This window comes from Ambystoma mexicanum, chromosome 12, assembly GCF_040938575.1.
Source record: "Ambystoma mexicanum isolate Mex_15411 chromosome 12, UKY_AmexF1_1, whole genome shotgun sequence".
Classification (NCBI taxonomy): Eukaryota; Metazoa; Chordata; class Amphibia; order Caudata; family Ambystomatidae; genus Ambystoma; species Ambystoma mexicanum.
In genome coordinates, this window is record NC_090936.1 from 137,874,453 (window position 1) to 137,895,850 (window position 21,398).

Sequence of the window (21,398 nt, forward strand, 5' to 3'; positions counted from 1 at the left end):
GCCTGACGACGGGGAATATTCATGAGCATGTGAATCCATGCCAGACCCCATGCTGGAGAAGTGGGTTTACTGCCAAACACCTGTAGTCTTAAATCTTTTGCAGTGGTCCCTAAGGGAACTGCACAGGTTTCTGCCTAACAGGGGTTACTAAACCCCTCCCTCACATTCAGCCCACCTAGACACCCAGACACCAAAGGACGGCTTCTTTGCAGAAGCCTGCCAAAGAACAGCAAACAGAGAAATCAAACCTGGCTTGGCCCGAAAAGCCAACAAGAAAGACCTTTCCAACACAAAATGGCGAAAAACCACGCTCGGACCCAAGATAAAAATGATAGGAGGTAGCGGGTTTTATGTTCATGTCTGTCACCACAGCCAGAACATTAACACCGGAATCCGTGTAAAAAGGATAGTTACCACTGCCACCAGCCATGTCGAGTCGGGAAGGGGGACACAAAGTGCCCCTTGAGTTACAGAAGAACAGGGGGAAGATATTCCCCTCCAGTACTCCATTGTAAAATGGTTTGTACTGGATCTGTATTTTAAAAGGACAAGTAAAGCCAATGGTGACTTTACATGTTTCTGGGGGACAGTAGTCATCCCCAGAAATGGAGTTCAGAAGGGAAGTCTAAAAGACATCCCTGGGTCATTAAAGGTGCCGTTTGACACACAAGTAAAAAGATGATGCCTAGAGAGTTGGTGACACTCCATAGCCCAGGAGCACAAAAAGTACAACACACACAAAAATACACTGTAAGAGTGGGAAAAAAGCTCACACTTTGTCCAGGTGGAAAAAATAAACCCCAGAAATCCAGCAAAGCTGCTGAGGGACTCACTAGGTAAGGGAAATTAGCCTAAATAAGAATGTTCCCTAACGGTCCATGTTTTCCTTGAAAAGACCATGCCAGCCATACTTCTAAGACCTAAGGGACCAGCCCACTAAGAAGACATGGACTGTTTGGAGGAGAGAAGAAGGAGACCGCCCTCTGAGACAGTAGGTCGTTCTTTGCTGGAAAATCAAGGGCTGGAAAAGTGTGGATACTCATATGAGGTAATCCGAGCTCAGGCGCAATTTCAGAATCACTTAAGAATTAGGGAAATCCACCTAGAATCTTTCCACCCCCATGTTACTACATTGGGTAGGACGGATTCCTCTATAAATATGGGCAAGCACCCCCAAGCAAATCTTGACCCTTACCATTCCGAAGCATACTCGCATACTTTTGTCTTGGTTCACAAAGAGGTCAACCCTCCGGCAAACCACACTACTCAAAGATCCAGTGCCATGCTGAATCCAAGAGCTCCCATTCTTTGGCAGTAGGCAGTGGTCTGGGGTGGGGGGTGGCATTTGAGACAATAAACCATATGATTGAATGTTGGCAGCCAGTTAAATGGGAAGCTACTGGAAAGATTTTAGTCCTGATTGCCCACCTTCAAAGAATCAGTGCTGACCAGCAGAGTTGATGTGGTCTTGCCCCTCCCTGTTTTTTCAGATAAAAAACAGAAATGGCATTGTACACCTACATACAAACTTTGTTTCCTTGTGTGGGAATAGGATCACGACCTTTGGATTAGCAAGACACGACTGCCACTTTGCTCTGCCCAACTGTGTATGGTTCTTGTACCCCAAGGGAGTAAGTTGTCTCGCCATCTTGGATTCGTACTCGGCCATTCAGGGCACAGAGTTGCTCACTCGTGTCGCACATCTGTGGCTCTTCATCGCCTCCCTTTCTTTGTTGCACACAGTGCTGCCACAAGATGCCTGGCCATAGAGAGGTGACAAAGCAAAGAGGAGTTGGTTATCAAAGCTTCTCTTTTAATGAAAATTGTGACTAATTTGTTTATACAATAATGAAGGTTTGGTAGGGGCTTGACAGTTTAGGGCAGACTTATTCCTGGGTGGATTGGTTTGATTCGGACAAGCCCCTGTTTCTTGATCAGGGGACAATGGGGTTGGCCAGTGCTATCCTCCGCATGTTGTCCTCGAGTCGATCATCACATGGCTTGTGGTAGCACCTGACCCTTTGGTTATCCCAACATCCACCTGCAAAAGAGGAAGCCATTTTTCTTTTAAAATACCTCTGCTCTCTAGAAGGATGTCATGTCAAGCCTCCGGAGGTTAAGGTTTTAGGGTATGGCAGACCCTCGAACCAAGCATTTTAACAATGATTCAGGGAATCCCAACCGGGCTGCCAAAAAATAAACTTTGTTAACTTACCATTCTGTTTTCCACAATGTTCACAGGTCACTTTTGGCAGGAAGTTTGGGGAAGGAAAAATGCTGAACTTCATTTGCCAGCCTATGAGCAGAGAAAGAAACCTAGTAGGGACTGCCTAACAGTGGATACAAGGGTGCAAGGAGAAAGAGAAGGCGAAAGAAGAAATAAAGTTTAGAAACTGTCAGGTGTAAACATGCAGCTGCTTACCCATTTTCCAGCCCTGCCTCAGGCAGAGAATAGGACTGGTGGTTGGGGCTGTAAGCATGCGTGTGGGCATAACACATGCGGGCATGTCTATGCATGTATGCCAGCACCCACCAGGTTTTTACCGTTTAAGAAAATGCTGCTCCACATGCTGTTACCCCATCGTCTTTCCACGGAGGCCATCCCAACAAGATAAGACGAATAGGGTAGGAATATATCTACATGGGACACATTACTCAACGTAATGCTATTTCTGATACTTGGATCTGCTTAGATTCATATGCTATGCACAGGTCGACATCTAGTGCTAATCATAGTGTATATGATTTGATCACAAAACTCGAAAAGGGACATCGACTGGGCGTGTCAGTAATACTATCCCTAGTGTGACTGTACCCATGGTCCTTCACGCATTGAGGTCCTTCAGATTGTTTTGTTTATGACATGAGGTAGCATGAAGTGTAGCATGAGCACAGTTGTAATAAAGCAGATAAACAGCGATACAGAAAGAAGAGACATCTATGCTCCTTTTACTCCAAGAGTGGAGGAAGGGTGGGCGTATGTGAATTAACCAGATACAAGCATCAGAAATAAAATTACAGTGAGTAATGCAACCCTTCTGAGGGTTGTAGATTTGCTTAGATCACATGCTATACAAAAATTAACAAGCAGTATCTGGAGAAGGAGGTGGGTTGTGAGAAGGTACGGCGGAAAATAGATGTCTGGGCACCGCTTGTCCCACCTGTGAATCTGCTTTAGAAAGATTGTCAATGCATTAATGCTGAGTAAATATGTATGGAACTCCAAGTAGCTGCTTTGCAAATGGCGTCTAGAGGGATGTCTGTAATAAATGCCAAAGTTGCTCCTGTACCTCTGGTAGAGTGAGCTCTAGGTGTGAAATGCAGGGTTTTCTTTGATAAGGAATAGCAGAGCTGTATGTACTTAACTATCCATTTGGAAATGGTGTTCTTTGAAATGTGATCACCCTCCCTGCCAGGTGCTATGGATACAAAAAGTTAATCTGTTTCTTAGTGGTTTAGTTTTTTTTACATAGTACAAAACTGCCCTCCTTACATCTAGTGAATGGAGGCAACTCTCAGCCGAGTGTGAAGGATTTTGAAATAAAGTGGGTTGTTCAATGGAGTGGTTAACATGGAACCTGGATATGAATGCAGGTGAATACCTAGGAGGTGTTCTGAGTACCACCCTGTCCATGTGGATAACAAAAAAAGGGTCTTGCACTGACAAAGCTTATAGCTCAATAACCAGTCTTATTGAGGTGATGGCTAAGAGGAAAGGTTAGGTGTTTGAGGCTGGATTTGTGCATGGGCTGAAAGAGTGGACCCATGAGCTTCGAGAGTACAACATTATGATCCCAACCTGGTTGCGGGTTGGAAATGGGAGGGTAAAGTCGCTTTACTCCCTCATGATAGTCTTGAAAACAGGAACTTTGCACCAGGACACTTTGTTTTGCCAAGTGGTGTACGCGGACAGAGCCGCTAGGTGACCTTGATGGATTTAAATACTAGGCCAGAGTCTAGTAAGTAGAGCATGTAGTGAAGGTTTGATGGGATACATTCAATTGGATTTAAAGATTTTGATCGGCACCATATCACCAATCTTTTCCTCTTGTTGATATAGCAGTGGCTGGTGTTGGGTTTGCGTGCCTCCTTGAGAATATCCATACAACTTTGAGGTAATTTTCAGTGTCCAAACTATGACTTCAGGAGCCACGCTGCCAAGTTCAGAGAATAAGGATGTGGATGCAGAGTTGTCCCCCAGTGCTGGGATAGCATGTTGTAGGGGCACAGGAGTTTTATCAGTTTGCACATTGCCAGTTTGAGAAGATGTGGAAACCATGGTGGTCTTGCCCACATAGGGGCTATCATGATTAGCATGGCTTGTTCCTGGTGCAACTTGTGCACTATCCTGCTGAGGAGTGGCGTCAGGGGCAGCGTAAGCACATTTCCCTGACCAGCTCATCCACAGGGTGTTCCCCCTCAGACTCTGGTTGAGGAAACCTGGATGCAAAATCTGGGCACTGTGCATTTAGATCTGTGGTGAACAAGTCTAAAGGAGGATAACCCCAGAGGGAGAGGACGGTCTAGAATTTGTGCGTTGGGTTGCCACTCATGCTCCTTGGGTAGGGGTAGCTAGAGCATTGAGTTCCACTGGAACGTGTTGAGAGACTAGGAACATGTTCCACTTGAGTGCCCACTTCCATATTCTTTGTGATAGGTTGGACAGACTTGGAGAGTGTGTGCCTCCCTGCTTGTTTATGTAAAATATGGGAGTGGTAACGTCTGTGAGCACTTGTACTGTCTGACCTGCTAGATGCAGCTGAAAAGCATGCAGGCCTTTGAATACCGCAAGAAGCTCCAAAAAGTTGATGTGGTTTTGGGCTTTGATCTGTGTCCACAGGCCATGTGATGTGTTATGAAGGTAATGGGCCCCCCCATCCAGAGAGTGAGGCGTTTGATTTAACAATCGGTTGAACTGGTTGATTGTGAAAGGCTTTTCCCATTAACTGAATCCCTTGGACCACCAGCAAAGTGCTAGTACTAGGGTTAGCGAAACAACCACTAGATCGTCCCACTGACTGCTTGCCTGAGACCAATGTTTCACTAACTACTCCTGCATTGGACGCAGGCGCAGCCGTGCGTGTGGAACTAGATAAATGCATGAAGCTATCATCCCAAGCAGGCGCATTGCCTTGCATAGTCATTTGGCAACCTGCAAGATTATGAGGTATTTGCAACAGCATGTTTCGTACTCTTTCGTTTGAGGGGAAGACTAGCCCCTCTCTTTTCTTTATGATCGCTCCCAGGAACTGCTTGGTTTGGCTTGAAACGAGACTCGATTTTTTCTCGTTGATTGAAAACCCCAATTGGAAGAGAAGGGTGATTGTTCGGTGGGTATTCTGCTTGCAAATTTGAGGGGATTACCCGGTTATAAGCCAGTCGTCCAGATAAGGGTTACACTGGGATCGATTCTCTGCATAAGTCCGCCACCTCTACTGCTAATACCTTGGTGAATACCCTTGGAGCTGAGTATGCCGAAGGGGGGAACCTTGAACTTGTAGTGTTGATTTACTATGGGTAGGGGGATGGAGCCTCTGGCTGAGGAGGCTCCACCTCTACTTGTAGACCTTCTATGGCCCCTTTGAAAATTCTGAGGGCAGGACTGCCCTTGTGAGGAACCTCAAGATGTTTGTCCACCCTTACTATAGCTAGAGGAGCATTGAGAATTTTGTATCAAAACTGGCGTATGTTGAACGCACCTCTTTGAACAAAGGGCTTGTTAGTTGTCCAAGGGACTTTAGGGTATCTTAATCTTCTTTAGCACTTTTGAGAGCGTCCTCGACTGCTTTCCCAAATAAGGCATTTGGTTCAAAGGCATATTGAGCAGGGTGGCTTGAGTTTCCAGCTTAAAGCTGGATTGTCTTAACCAGGCATGGCGTTTAATAAGAGTGCCGTCTGCTATTATAAAGCCTGCATTATCTGCGGCGCCCATGTTATTTTTCAGGATGCAGTTGGCCACCTGCTTATCCTCAGCCGCTGTGTTCAAGAGCTGCGATTTCAATGGCTCTGGAACGGTTTCAATTTGTTGTAGCATTTTGTCCCACTTATGGCAGTTGTAACTAGCCAAGAGAGTGGTGTTATTTGCAATTCTTGCTTTGTATGCAGCCGAGCAAGTCACTTTCCTGCCCAGTGCATACATCTTTTTACTTTCCTTATCAGGAGGAGCCTCAGCAGAGGCCAACGGTGTGCCCGCCCTCTTTCTTGAGTCAGGCTTTAGTTGACCCCTGATGTACAAGGGGTCAAATGGGGCTGGCCTGAATATTCCCAATATAGGGGTTAACTGCCCTAATAAGGCTGAATGCACCTCTGAATGGACTGCAAGAGGGTTAATGAACTGTGCTGCAGACTTTTTATCCCCAATGACATCCTCTACAAAGTCTTTATCTACCTGTGCCTCTTGTGTATCAATTTGAAAATGTTTGGCAGCTTTTAGGAGGAGCTTATTGTACTGTAGCCGATTATCCACAGGGGAGTCAGCCACCGGATGGTTATGATGGTCCGCAAATTGTATGTAGACATTGTTGTCGTCCTAATACTGGTCAGGCTCATATTGATCCCCTTGTGAACCAGGATCTTGAGAGCCTGAAGTGTCAATATAGTAAAGATCCTAAGAAGTGTCCTGCAAGGTGCTGGCCTGGAAAGTGCCCAATCTTATTCTTTTGGCAGCAGGTTGATTGTTAGCTGCTTCCCCTTGTGAGGGACCTTTAAGGCTGGAAAGTTGATCAGGGTGGCGGTGAAAGAAGTCTACAAAGCATGACATTCTTCACATCATCTGTGGAGCTAAGGAACCCTGAACAAACAGTGATAAGGGTACTCTCTGATGTAGAAGGTTGTTTATGTTTCATGGCCCCTGAAAGGGTGTCCCTGGAAAGAGAAGGGCCCTTAGATTTTGAAGTAGAGGATACAGAGGATAGAGGGCGTCAAAGATTTTGAATTTTTCGATGCGTTGGCCTTAGGAGTGTGTCCGGAATAACAAAGTTACTCACCGTAGTGACTACCTTACTCCTAGTCCAGAGTCCCCTTTCCTCGATACTTTTGGGACATTTCGTCCTGTGGGACGGGACCGGAGAACTTTTGTAAAAATGTATCAAATTAAAAAATGTGTCGATCTCTTTTTACGCGGGTTACCGCACGCGGCCGTAACCCCACCATCCTTAGCTCCGCCCCGCGCATTGCTCTTCAGTCCTTTTCTATCGCCAGGTCTGAGACCATTTAAGCAATAATAGAGGATACTTATTAGAGGGGACGGCGGGCGGGCGTATGGAGGAAAGGGGACTATGGACTAGGAGTAAGGTAGTCACTATGATGAAACTCCTACATCCCGTCCCCTTTCATCCATTCTTTTGGGAGATTATCAAGCACTCCTTACAGAATAACGGGTGGATGGAACTCCTTTACTGAAAGAGGTTTTGAGAACAGCTTGCCCAAACTGAGCATCAGCCCTGGAGCTCAGGTCTAAGCAGTAATGTTTCACAAAGCTGGTGCGAAAGCCTACATAACTGCTTTGGCAATGGTTCAATGTGTTTACAGAGCGACCAATAGGTAGGAGGCAATGAGGGGAAAGAATAAGCTTTCATGTTGACCCACGAGCTGAAAAGAGGACCACTTCTGGCATGCCGCATTGCTGGAAAAGTTGGAGATGATATTGCTGTTCATCCCACACTTGTAACCAATGCCGACTGGCGCCTGAATTAATCTGCGGTCACATTGAGGTGACCCAGGATGTGTGGAGCCTGGAGTCAAACAATATACTGGATGGCCAAGCCCAAATTTGCATGACAAGATCCACAAGGAGAGGAGAGTCTGTGTCGCCCTGCTTGTTGATGTACAACCTCACTTTAACGGAGGTATTGAAAAAGGCCGCTGTGGCCCGCAGAGGTAGGCCCGCCATTATCACACACCAGGGGCAAAACGGCATCACAGGAGCAAGTGAAGCAATAGTCTCTGCAGGGGAGTCAGGAGCCTTGCGTGCCATCCTAGCCTTGAACAAGGAACCTCAGTAGAGCCGGTACTGGCAGATCTAGGGTGTTTACTAGACACGTCGGGGGCTTCCCCAGAATTAGCCTCTAGTGGAGGATCCTTGGCAGAGCCGGTACTGGAAGGTCGGAGCTACGTGACCACCTTCCTTTGCCCCGTCAACAGAACTGGTATCACCATGGCTGTACGCACGGAAAGGCTTAGGGATATACCTTACAGCCAAGACCGTCGATGAGACTCAATTCTGTTGGTGACCGATTTAGCCCCAAGCAGGGGGACCTCAGTTTAAAACAGAAATAATTACGGGATATTTTGGACAGTGCAACTTATTATGCCTTGCAACTTAGTGCTCGTTAAAGTTTCGGGTGTGTCGCAGATTGGTGAGAAATGGTCGGAGGAGCCACTTACCCCCACCTCCGTGGTTCAATGATTCAAAAAGTTCTCACATAAAAAGAAGTGCCAGAAATAGATTTGATTGTCTCAAATTTGTTGTTTACTTTTTTTAAATTATAAAGTAAGAGTAGAATGAGTGCCCTTGAACTGTGACACGTGTTTCGGCTTAGAACTCAGCCTTTTTCAAAACATAGGGCATATATCCTTCATCCCTGTTACAGCAAGCCAACGATGAGACAAAAGACCACCAAGCACTAAGCAGGAGGGATTGTTAAACCCACGCAACTTCATACCCGTACTGGACAGTTCAAGAGAATAATATGTCAAGCACTGGGATATAATGGGGATTAAAGATATAGGCCCGCTGTTTTGAAAAAGGCTCAATTCTAATCCGAAACACGTATCGCAGTTCAAGGACACTGTAGAATGAGTGCCCTTGAACTGCGATACGTGTTTCGGATTAGAACTGAGCCTTTTTCAAAACAGAGGGCATATATCCTTAATCGCCATTATATCACTTGGAGAAAACCTGGGTACACCTTTTAGGCCTGCGAGGCACCTCAGGGAAAACCCTGGTAGCAGGCTTTTGAAGCCCCACCCGGTCCTGAAGGACCCCGGGAAGGAGTCCCCCGGCTGGGGTGTCCTGAAAAGTAAGGAACTTGACGGGCGTCTCTTCTTTCCGTTGATGAAGAGTTGGAAATGCAATGGAGGATCCTTCTGGTAGATCTCCTCCCACCGACAAAGACAACGCTGAAGTGCCCGGATCGAAAGGGAGTCACAGAAGAAACACGAGTCCCAACGGTGATCCCGTCCCAGACATTCCAAGCAGAGAGAATGGGGACCTGCCCTAGCCAAGCGATGTTCGCAAGAGGAACAAGTAGCACATCCTAAACGATCCGGCATAGACGGAGGACTACGCGACTGCAGAACCGGAGCAGGAGAGAAGGACAACGGGAAGGAAAAAGGGTCTTCCCAGTGATGCAAGTGCATCCAGCCCCGACCGCGCAGAGAAAAGGACTGAAGGGCGATGCGTGGGGCCAAGCTAAGTATAGCGGTGGTTACGGCCGCATGCGGTACCCCACGTAAAAAGAGGACAAATCTTGCAATTTGATGCTTTTTTACAAAAGTGCAACGGTCCCGTCCCACAGGACGAAATGTCCCAAAAGTATGGAGGAAAGGGGACGGGACGTAGGAGTACATGTTTTTTAATGAGCTCTCTCATTTTGGAACTAGTGCAAGGGACTCTCGAAGCGTCTTTGGATGCACGTTCTCTGGCACCCAAAAGTTGGTCATATTTATTTGCTGCATCGGAAACAGACTTCGAAGTCTGTTTTGGGAACCAGTCATGCGGTGAACACAAGTGTGATGGCCCAGAGGACAGGTACAACTGTGAAGACCTTCCCTTCGACACTGCGTGTGCCTCTAAAGTCGACAAAGCGTTCGACTGTCGGCTGTGGGGGATGTGCTTTGAGTGGTGTGCAGTGTGAGTGCATGAGCTACCGGGAGTAGTCTACGTAACCGGACCGCCGGCCTGCCTAATGGAGTCTGGGATTACATACTGGAAACCGTCAGGTTCCGCTCACCCTCGGCATCACCTAGGACACTGAGGCCGACATCGCTGGATGTGCCTCTCCACGTCAATAGCAGCTTTGGCCTGCATGGTGCAATGGGCCCAGCGCTCTGACTCACGGTGCTTTAATGTTTTGGGCCAAAATATTTTCCAAGACGGAATAATTTCCAAGACGGAAGTTACACACCGTGTGTGTGTCCTTCCAGGGGTACTTCCTATTACAGGAAGGGCAACATTTAAAAGGTGTATTTTCCATAGTACGGAAAGATGGCAGCCCAGTGATAGAAAAGGAAGAATAGTGAAGGAACAGGCATTCTCTCAAGAGAAGAAAGTTACAACCACCCCCACTCTCCCTGCTGTGAAGGGCCGAGGCCTGTCAAGGCCTAGGAAGGCAGCAGACAAAGTTTGTTGAGACGGTACAAGTAGTCAATGATGATGAACCAGTCCTCGAAAGCCATTGCTGAAGATCTTGCGGTGCTGCAGGCTTCAAAAGGAAAGAAAGCAGTCTAAATTTAAACTTGAATAATCAAAAGGCGTTAGCCAGAAAGAAGGAACTCTGCAACTTGCGTCCGGCCATGATGGCAGAAAAAAACATAGGTACAGTGGACACCACACTAGGCATAGTATTACTGACATGCCCAGTAGACGTCCCTTCAGTTTCGAAAACAAATAATGTAATAGTATGCGACTACCACTAGATGTCGGCCTATTCATAGCATGTGATCTAAGCAGATCGGCACTGTAGTTATGTTTAAGTTGATTAACCCATAGGAAGAGTATCGGCCCACCTGAATTTTTCTGGCAAGTCTGGTGGGGGATGGAAAGTTATAGGAGAGGTCTGTTTTTTCCATAGACGCAATGGAAAAAGATTTTTGCTCACGTCTACAGCCCGAACCGCGGGACGGATTGTCACCAAATTTGCGGCAGGTGCAGCGGCTTTTTCCCCGAAAGCGTGCAATTGTAAATTTGGTATAAATCCGTCCAGTAGTTTATTTTTATTTTTAAACGGGGCAAAAGTAGGTAAAAAAAAAAGTGATATCTGGGTTCCGTCCGCGGACTCACTTCTCTATTTGGTCCACGGACAAGCCTCCGATTGGCCCAGGGGGCTGCGGAGGTTAGCGGACATCGATCTTGCCCATAGATTGGATGGTAAAATGCATGAAGTGCGTCAGATTTTTAGAAACGCCCGCCAAGTTGGATTCATGGACAGTGGCCGGTGTCTGCGAACATCGCGGTAAAAAAGTATTAAAAAACACAACATTGCACTGGTCAAACTTATCAAAATCTCTGGAGAGTTGAGGGATGAGGAGAATGGGATGGGATATGGCCGTAAGAAGACAAAAAACAGGTGTTTTTCACCCCCGAAGTCTGCAAACAGTCCAGATGTTCAGGTGCAGTACTGTGATGTTCGCGAACACTTCAGATGTTCGGGGACATCTATGCCTATTTTTGCATTACTTGGTTGGTGAAAAGCAGTTTTTGGATGGCTTATAACTTTGCCGCCACTCAATGAAACTTTGCAATTTTAACCTAGACCCGATACTGAATGGTCTTGGAAAGAGTGGAGCTTTTTGTCAAGAGGGAACAAAATTAGAGGGTAGAGGGTGGGGGGTGAGGGGGTCCAAAAATATTATAGAGGCTTATAAATGTGGTGCCATTTGACAAATCTGCACAAAGGTTTGCAAAACGCTTTTAGATCTAGATATAAATGTTTTTGCAAAGTTTGGTGGGATTTTGTCAAATGGGGGCAAAATTAGAGGGAGGTTCCAAAATATTGTAAAGGCTTATAAATGTGGTGCCATTTGACGAATCTACACAAATGGTTGCAAAAAGATTTTAGATCTAGATATAAATGTTTTTATTAAGTTTAGTGGAATTTTGTCAAGAGTTTGCTAAATTAGAGGGGGGGTGTCAACATTTTTAGATGGTTTATAATTTTGTTGCCGTTTAACGAATGTGGACAAAGGTTTTCAGAAAGATTATAGACACAACCTTGAATACATTTTGACACTTTTGAAAAAATAAAACTTGGGCGATTAAACGCAATCTTCTGTAAGGAGCATTGGCAAAGACCTTAAAGCATGGTTTTGCAAGTGTGCCTGTTTTTATTTTGTTGCCAAGTGTCATAATGCAGGTACAAAAAATAGTGATATACCTTTGGTGACTGAGGTATAGCCTGTGGCCATGGGCAATGGCCAGACTTTCTGGGTAACGGCATAAGGTCATGGCCCGGACAATCTGGCAACTGGCCATGACCACTAGGGACGACAAATGGGGTGTAAGTGGCCATGTCCACCAGGGACCGGCTATGTGGTAAAGTTATTCGAATGTGGGATAGGCTTGAAAGGGAAAGAAAAAATGTGCTTTTGTAATATGGTCATAGGTTTCTCTCTTTGCCTTCGGCAGGCTGCCATGGTAAGTTAAGAGGGGCTCTGTAAGGAGCCACGCATGCCGGTGCTATGGTGGCCATCTTGAAGGATTTTCCTTCCTACACCGGGATACTGCGGGCGTCCCGGAGTAGGAAGAAAAATACTTTTTGTTTTAGCACCCCGGGATCCCGCTTTGGGAACCCGGGGTGCTAATGGACTTCATCCCCCATTGCAGGTACTGGAAGTGGGAGGAAACAGTCTGGAGCGATCGTTATACGCCCCCTCTTCGCTTGGGCCAATAACTTGGGCTGCCGGGCCATTATCTCCCATTCCAGTCCCTGGAACGGGGGATGAACGCCACATTATTCCCATTAGCATAACACAAAATGCTAATGGGAGTGTTGGAAAATCTTACTGAGTATGTCCTTTACTGCGAAATGTGAAGTAGATGGAGTTTTATTTTTTAACTGTGAAAGATGGTTCCTAAAGGAACCTTTCTTTTGTTGTTTTTTTAATGTATTTTTTTAGTTTTTGCAGGCGAAATTAGAACATAAGGTGGGGAGGGAAATGAGGGAAGAAGCACTAATATGGAGGGGCGGGTAGATAGGGGAAGATGTGCGTGTGCTAAATTACTTCTAAGGTAGTGGGCAGTGTTTCTCATGCTCCTCGATTACAGCTTCAAAAGCACTTCGAAATTGCTTCACCCTGCAGAGTGGTGTGTTGCAGTATATACAGAGGACTTGTCTTTCGAAAGATATGGAACAGCCTCTTTTATTGCTTGCAAGGTAGCTGGTGGGATTTTGTGTCCCAACGAAGTAGGCTATGTGGTTACAGTATTGGTTGAGGAAGAGGAGGAAGACAGCCTAATACTACGTGCTAAGAAAGGAACAACCTTTCTGAGAGCACTGTGGTGTTTGGATTTTGGTGTGGCGGGGTGTGGGGGTGGTCCTGTAGGAGTACTGGCCAGGTAATCCGCGACTGCAGTGCATTTCACTTTGGTAGCTTCAGCCTTTGGTAGATTCCCAACAGTGGTAAATAACTTCCACACCCATGATTCTCTCTGGGTTCTAGCGGTAGGCACTTCCTCTACCTCATCTTCTTGGTCCCCTTCATTGTCTTTGGAAGTCTACCAGTTTCGTAGAGCACTAAAAATATTTCAGTTTAAATAGGGTCCCACCAGGCTTCTGGTTGTCCGACGGCTGGGTCTAGCTATTTTCTACCTGAATCATGTTTTTGTCAACAGCGCCATCATACGGTTCGGTCCATTCTGTGCGCACTACAAATTCAAAAATACAAATGCAATACTGCACTTTATTTGTTGTGTAGGTCCTCCAAGTGGTGGTGGTTCTTGGGGAGGAGGGATGGTAAAAGCTGATGCCATTTTTAAGATAAATTGCATTTTTGCTGATATTCTTCCAAGTATGTGGTTTGTACTAGATTGTTAATGGATAATGAGTAAGAATAGGTGTAGGAGCTGTGCAATGGTACATTTTGAGCTTGAAAGTTCCTAGATCCGAAGCACGGACCCGATCGCAAAGTGCATTCGCGGACACGTCGTCATGCCGCACATAAGCGCATGGTCATGTGGCACTATCCGGAAGGTCTGCAATGACGTCAGACATTCGCGGACGTCAACAGATGCAAAAACAGTGGAACATTTTGCAAAAAGTGGATGAAGTGTTCAAAATTATGCTAGAAGGTGGGAAATGGCAGAGTTTTAAGGTGAACCTTTGTAAATTAAACAAAAATGTTGCTATATTGGGGGAAGTATGATATTACTAAGTTGTAGGAGCATAACATGCACTGGTAAAAACCCATGAAATTCACTGAAAAAAACTTTGGACGTTACGGTTAAGTTGCAATAATAAAAACCTTTGAAATTCAATGAAAAAACGTTGTTAAAGGGACGTTATGGTTACAAGTAAAACTGAAAAACCTCAGAAATTCACCAGTTATGGTAAGCTAAGCAACCATAGGGAACACGTTACTTACCTGTAACTGTTTCACTCCACCATGGGTCTGGCATGGATTCACATGCTCATGAATATTCCCCGTCGTCAGGCTGGGAATCCTCGGTAAAGAAAAAATCAGTTTTGTTTCTGAACCGTCATTCTACTAGTAACCAATCACTGGTATCTGGGTCATGCTGCCCCCAGCCAATGACTGCCCTCCACCTAAGCCCCTCCTCCGGCAGCCATCTTCAGATTTGGTAGCACGTAAAGTGGCAGTAGCACCAAGAGAAGAGCCGCAGAGGGGTAGGAGGGAGGGTTCGCATGTGAATCCATGCTGGAGAACAACAGTTACAGGTAAGTAACTTGTTCCTTCTCCAGCATGGGGTCTGGCATGGATTCACATGCTCATGAATAAAAGAATAAATAGCAGTACACAATGCACAACCACGGGAGGTGGCAAGGCTCAACATTAAGCATTACATCAACTCAACATTAAGCATCTCTTACCTCCTCACCAGGCCCACCTTCAGGCAAACAGGTTGCGCAGCACTGCCTGGACTCACCGGCGGGAATGACCGGAACCGTCCCTTCATGAACGCCTTAACCAGGCGGTGGGACCATAGCGATGACCGCCCCGGAGTTCTGGTGAAGCGGGAAATCGCTGCTAGATGGATCTTGATGGAGGCGTGAGCTAGCCGCGCCTTGGCCAGCGACAGTAGGTACGCCAGCACTCGAGGGGCCGTAATCCGCAGAGGCTTAATCTTCTGTACACGGCACCAGACAGAGAACCTCTTCCATTTGTGTCCATAGCACTTGAGAGTTGAGGACGCCCTGGCCTTTGCAAGCACCTCCCTGCAGTCCGCCAGGATATCGTACCCTCCAAACTCTAGCGCTGCAGGAGCCAGGCCTGCAAGTTCAGCGACCCCGGGTCGTGGAGGAGGATGGCACCCCCTTCACTGGCGAGAAGATCTGCGTCTATCAGCAGTTTGATCAGGGGGACGCTGACATGTCCAGAAGGTCGGGGAGCCAGATCTGCCTCGGCCACACCGGTGCGACGAGGATCATCCTGCACCGGGACCGTCTGAGTTGATTGATGAGTCGCAGCAGCAACGGTGGGAACGCACACAGGAACATGCCGTCCAAGGGGAATGAGAAGGCATCGCCCATGCTCCCCGGCTGGGGAAACCTGCTGGTGAACCTCCGGCACTTGGTGTTAGTCGCCGTCGTGAATATGTCGAACTGGGGATTGCCCTATCGTTGGAATAGGAGATCCACTTGATCCTGCCGCAGTTCCCACTCGTGGCACGAGCGCAGCTCCCTGCTGAGTAAGCCGGCGATGGTGTTCTTCATTCCTGCTAGATGGAAGGGTACCAGAAACCTCCCCTGGACGACGGCCCAGTGCCACAGATCTTGGGCCTCCTTGGATAGGGCTGGGGATCTGGTGCCTCCCTGTTTCCGGATGTAGAACATCGTGGGTGTTGTTGTCGGTGAAGATCCTTACCACCTCGCCCTTGAGGGAGGAGAGGAACGACCTGAGGGCCCAGAACACGGCCCGGAGCTCCAGGACATTGACTCCCAGAGGAGAGGTCACTGCACATCAAAGGCCTCTTGCGTGGAGATCTCCGGTGTGCGCTCCCCATCTCTCCATGGAGGCGTCCGTCGTCACCATCTCCTGATGCGCCAGAGTCTGGAAGTCCATGCCCGCCGCCAGATGCGCGTGGGTGCCCCACCACCGGATTGCTTGGCGGAAGGTCTCGTTGAGCGAGATCTGGTCTTCAAAGCTGCCCTCTGATTGCATGCAACGGGCGTCGAGGAACTCTTGCAGCGGACGCATCTGCAGCCTGCACAGGTACACGAGGTAGATGCACGAGGACATCATGCCAAGCAGGGACTTGATGGACCTCACCCTCGCCGCCTCCATGGTTGACAACCGTTGCACCTTGCCCAGGATGGCCTTCGTCCTTTCCTCCGACGAAGCCAATCGAGCCACTGTGTGGAGCCTGGCTCCCAGGAACAGGGCGACTTGTGACGGTACCAAGTGGGATTTTGCGAAGTTGATCGAGAATCCCAGATCTGTGAGCAGTTGGACGGTCTTTGCTGTATGCACGACGTTGAGTTCTCTTGTCTTCGCTCGGATAAGCCAGTTGTCCAGGTAGGGGTAGACGTGAATTCCCTGCAGGCACAGCCACGCCGCCACTGGTGCGAGGCACTTGGTGAACACCCTGGGCGCCAACTTCAGTCCGAAGAGAAGGCCTTGAACTGATAGTGTCGCCGCTGGACCACGAATCGCAGGAACTTTCGATGTCCTTTTAGAATGGGGATGTGAAAGTAGGCATCCTCCAAGTCCAGCAAGGATAGGAAGTGGCCTTCCTCCAGCTGTCCCAGCAAGTGCAGGAGGGGGACCATCCGGAACTTCTGGGACTTGATGTACTTGTTTAGACGAAGGTCCAGGATGGGTCGCCATCCGCCAGTCTTTTTCCTTACGAAGAAGTAGCGAGAGTATACTCCGGAGCCCCGGTGCATCGTGGGACGAGCTCGATGGCCCCCTTTTTTTTAGCATCACTCGTATCTCGAGTAGCAGTTGAGGGACGTGGTTTTCCTTCCTGGCCACAGGTGGAATACGGGGGCACTTCCTTAGAAATTCCAGTGCGTGCCCGTGGGCCAGGGCATCCAGCATCCAACGGTCGGTGGAGATGGACTCCCACACGCTGACGAAACTCACCAGCCGGCCTCCCACTGGGGTGCTCAGGTGGGGGCCGATGCTAAGGCCGGTTCAGTCCGGCTTGGCCACGGCCTTGCCGCATTGGCCTCCTTGATGACGACGGCGAGATCCTCCTGTCTTGCCGCATCCTCTGTAGGCCTCCTGCGACGCGGAGTGGGCCGCCTGGCGGTACGACGAGGAGCCTCCGCCAAATCCTTTAGAGGCACCTTGCTTGCCTCCGGTGTTCCGAAAGGACGGCCATCTCTGTTGAAGGACACCTAAGGCACGAGCAGTCTCCGTGTCTGCCTTGATGGCCTGCAGTGAATCGTCCACTGTCTTGCCTATCAGGTTGTTCCCGTCGAAGGGCATGTCCAGAACCCTGGTCTGAACATCCTGGCGGAAATCGGTCGCCTTGAGCCATCTGCGCCGATGGAGGCAAAAACTGTTGCCCATCTGGTGAAAACCGGTGTCAGCAATGTCCGTAGCCACCGTAATGGCGTGCTCCGAGGCCACTTCGCCTTCCTGTAGGATCTCCGGGGCCTCAGCCCTCTTGTCGTCCAGGAGGAAGTCCAGCAGGGGAGCGATCTTAAACCACAGCTCCCTGTCGTAGCGTGCCACAATCGCAAGGGCGTTGACCGCTTTAATCGTCGTCGCAGACGAGATGACCCACCGTCCCATGGCATCCAGTTTCTTCCCCTCGCTGTCCGGAGGGGAAGTCGAAGTTGAAGCCGCCCCCCCCCCACCGTTTTCTTCTTGGACGCCACTGAGACGACCGAATCCGGGGACGGCTGAGCCTAAGGCACATGGGGGCGGAATCCTGGACCTGGTACTTCTTCTCGTACCAGTGGATGGGTTCTTCCGGTCAGCCCCTCGTCCCAGATGTCGTCCAGTAATGGAACAGAGAGGACCGTCTTCCTCTTGGCCTCACGACATAGGTAGAGGAACCCTTCCTTCTTCTGCTCTTCGGGGCAGAGCTGGAAAAGCTTGGATGCCCTCGCGATCATGGCGTGGAAGGAGCCAATTTCGTCGGGGGTAGTGAAGGAAGGTCCATCCCGTCGTCACCACAGTCGTCATCCGTCCCGTCATCGCTGTCTCCGTTCCCGTCTCATCCTTCGGAACAGGGGAAGGAGATGAAGGCTTTGAAGGCCGTGCAGGCTGGAAGGGAGGAGGGGTGGGGGGATGAGGTCTCCTCCGCTTGCTTGGTGGACTTTCCGACGGTCCAGGCTCCACTGGCTCGTCCGTTGGGGGTAGGGACAACCTTGTCCTTATCTCCGTACACAAGGCCTGAATTGCCATCAAGATCGTCCATGAATTGTCTTGCGGTGTCGGCACCGGCTGCGACGGAAGCAACCGTTGAGGATCCTCCGTCCCCTCCACGGCGCGCGGTTCCCCATCAGCACTGCCGTCGCTTTCTTCGTCCGTCTCGTCGGGATCCCTCCAGTAGGACCGGACCTCCTCGAACTTCTTGTTCAGGATCGTTGCGACGCCAGCCAGTTCCTCTTCAGAGGTGAAATCTGTCCCCGTAATGGCCGCCTGCCCCCCCCTCTTTTTCCGCCCAGGGTTTCACGGGGGTCTATCGATGGGCTGAAAAGTGGATTCCCTCCGCGGTGGCAGAGAAACTCTAGGCCCCAAGGTCGTCTCCACTGGAGTAGCCTCCGCCAGGGCCGCCACAACTCCCTCGATAGAGGCTTTAACCGGGTGAATTAGGGCCTTCACGACCTTGAGACCTTCACCGGGGGGAGGGTCACTGCCTCGCTCCCCCTCGGTTGTCTCCGTCGGGATCGACCGGGGCTTCTCCCGAAGCTTACCCGGGTTCACCTCTTCCCCGAGCCAGAGCGTTGGCTTGTGGTTGATGGCGTCGGTGATAATGCGCCCTGCCTGGCAGCCAAGGAGCCCGACCGATCGCCGCTCCCCGTTGCCTGCGGACTCGCAGTGCTTTGCCTTTTGTTGGGCCCCCGTCGCCAGGGCGCCCTCAAAGGTCTTCGAAGACCGCTCCGACTTCCTCTTCTTCTCACCTGCTGCTGGGCTCTTCCCTTCCAGCCAGTTGGCGAGGCGGGTATGACGATCCTTCATAGTCCATTCGGACATGTTCTTGCAAAACGCAGTGTCCTTCTCCACGTGCGTTTTGTCTTCGTGACGACAATAGAGGCATCGAAAATGCTCATCCTCCTTGATGACATTTTGTAATCTGCATCCAGGGCAGCTATTGAAAAGCTTGGATCCGGGCGTCGTATTTCCTTTATCCTGGGCCATGTACACGCAGGGTACGACTCAAAGATCTTCCGGAATCCCCCAAGAAGCGAAACTCGACGAAAACTTCGCCCTTGAGGGGCGTAGAAATTCCAAAACGGGTCCCTGTTGATCGGAAGTAGAATCGGTGGAGTTTGAGGCTCGATTGACTGAAAAAATGAGATTAAACTCTTTGAAAAATCGCAAAACGCAGTAAAAGCTCGAGAGCTATAGCACGAGGACTCCCAACACTTGAACTTGCGGTAAAAATCTGAAGATGGCTGCCGGAGGAGGGGTTAAGGTGGAGGGCAGTCATTGGCTGGGGGCAGTATGACCCAGAGACCAGGGATTGGTTACTAGTAGTAAGACAGTTCAGAAACGAACTGTTTTTTTCTTTACCGAGGATTCCCAGCCGGATGACGGGGAATATTCATGAGCATGTGAATCCATGCCAGACCCCATGCTGGAGAACTCACGCCACCACTGTGCACTGCTAAAACGAACACACAGGACATCAAAGTGGACATCACATGTGAAATTAATTTTGTTGAAAGCTCCCTACAAGGGGTTGTGTTTATAATGTTGGTAACAAGTTGTCAGGGGTGATCGGGAAACCTATCTTGAACTACTTAATCTATTAAAGAATGTACTCATCTAAACAACATTGTATTGGAGTGTTGTTAATACAGTAACCTAATCGTAGTTAAACCTAGGCAATGGCTGCAGCACGATAGTCCCCCAAGGGATGGTACTCAGCAGGTGGAACCCATGATGAGGGAAAGTCACTGTGGGAAGAGGGACGACACCTTGGGAGTTACGCAGTATAATTCCCCATCACAGCAACCTCCATCATCCCATTATCCTACACAAGACATAATAACGCCATCCACTTCCATGCATGTCTGCAGAGTAGACAAGGTCCCTTGCCCAAGAAAAAAACTTAGTGAGGAATGAGGGCCTCACTACCGTGAAGAGGAAGTGCAACAACAACTTAGTGAGGAATAAAGAGCTCACTATTGAGACGGGTAAGAGGCACTGATCATGTGGCTGGTTCCACAGTACCAAGATGTGTGGACTAGACGCCTTAGAACGGCCAATACAGTTCATTTCACAAAAAGGGAAGAAGAGCTGGGAATAGAGAGGCCTTCCCAGGAGGCAGCAGGTGATTCGAATCCTGGCAGTAGAGGAGACGGGACGCCAACAGTACCGAGAATGGGACACTTACCCGCTGGTAGAGGCATTCCCAAAAGCTCAGACGCACACGAACACCTAAGAGAAGCATACGTCTGAGCTGCCATACAGATGTGAAGCCTGGCACACATGTAGAAGACGAGATGCGCAGTGCAGAGGCCGGGTGACAGGCCGCAGCTGCCACAATCCCTCGAAGCAGAGGAGGGAAGTCGATAAGGCCCTAGGCACACGTGAACAACCGTTTATCAACAGTAAGCTCTCCAGAGAAGTTAGACAGATCTAGACAGGTGGTGGGATGGCTGCTAAGAGAAGGGATGATCACAAAAGCGAGTGTGGAACCCACAAACCTAATCAAGGCCTCCAAAGCAATCTTCATACTCTCAGTACCTGGCAGGATAGTATACCAGGTTGGCTGTGACTAACAAAGTAGCATTAGTAGGAAAACAAGAAGACCACAATTAAAGAAAAGGCGAGTCTGGGATTTGCACCCATATGAAAAGAGCCAAAGCAATCTTCATACTCTCAGTACCTGGCAGGATAGTATACCAGGTTGGCTGTGAAACCAAGAAGACTACGAGAGGAAACCAGAACAATCTTTATAATCACATTGCCTGAGAAACAGAAGCCAAGTGGACTGTGAAATATACTGGGAAGCAACAAGGGCAAGGGATGCCTCCTCCTTAGTAATTTGTACAGACAATATCAAGCACATTTGGGGGACACTAAAAGAGGAAAGACGCTCCTTGGACAGTCCGGGGGTACCACAACCTGGGAATAAGGTTGCCCTTCCTTTTGAAGTTTATTTGTTGCACCATTTTGGAACTTTGTTTTGCAAGTTGAAAAAGAACTTTGAGACTAAAGAAGATTCCTTTTTCATGTTAGTTTAAGTTCCGAGTATAAAGGCTGGAAATAGAATTTTTGACACAACAGTGGATTTATTTGTTTGCACTATCCTGACAGACTCATTGGAATATTATTTTCAGGCAGGGAACCCCCCTCTTAGTATTACGGTCAGA

The 21,398-nt window shown here is 48.7% G+C and overlaps 1 protein-coding gene across 1 annotated transcript in view; it reads right to left on the reverse strand.

The window, feature by feature from the left end:
- The window catches only part of SMC1B (structural maintenance of chromosomes 1B), a 2,377,846-nt gene that overhangs the window by 1,563,999 nt on the left and 792,449 nt on the right, over nucleotides 1-21,398 (reverse strand). The gene's annotated exons all lie outside the window — the stretch shown is intronic.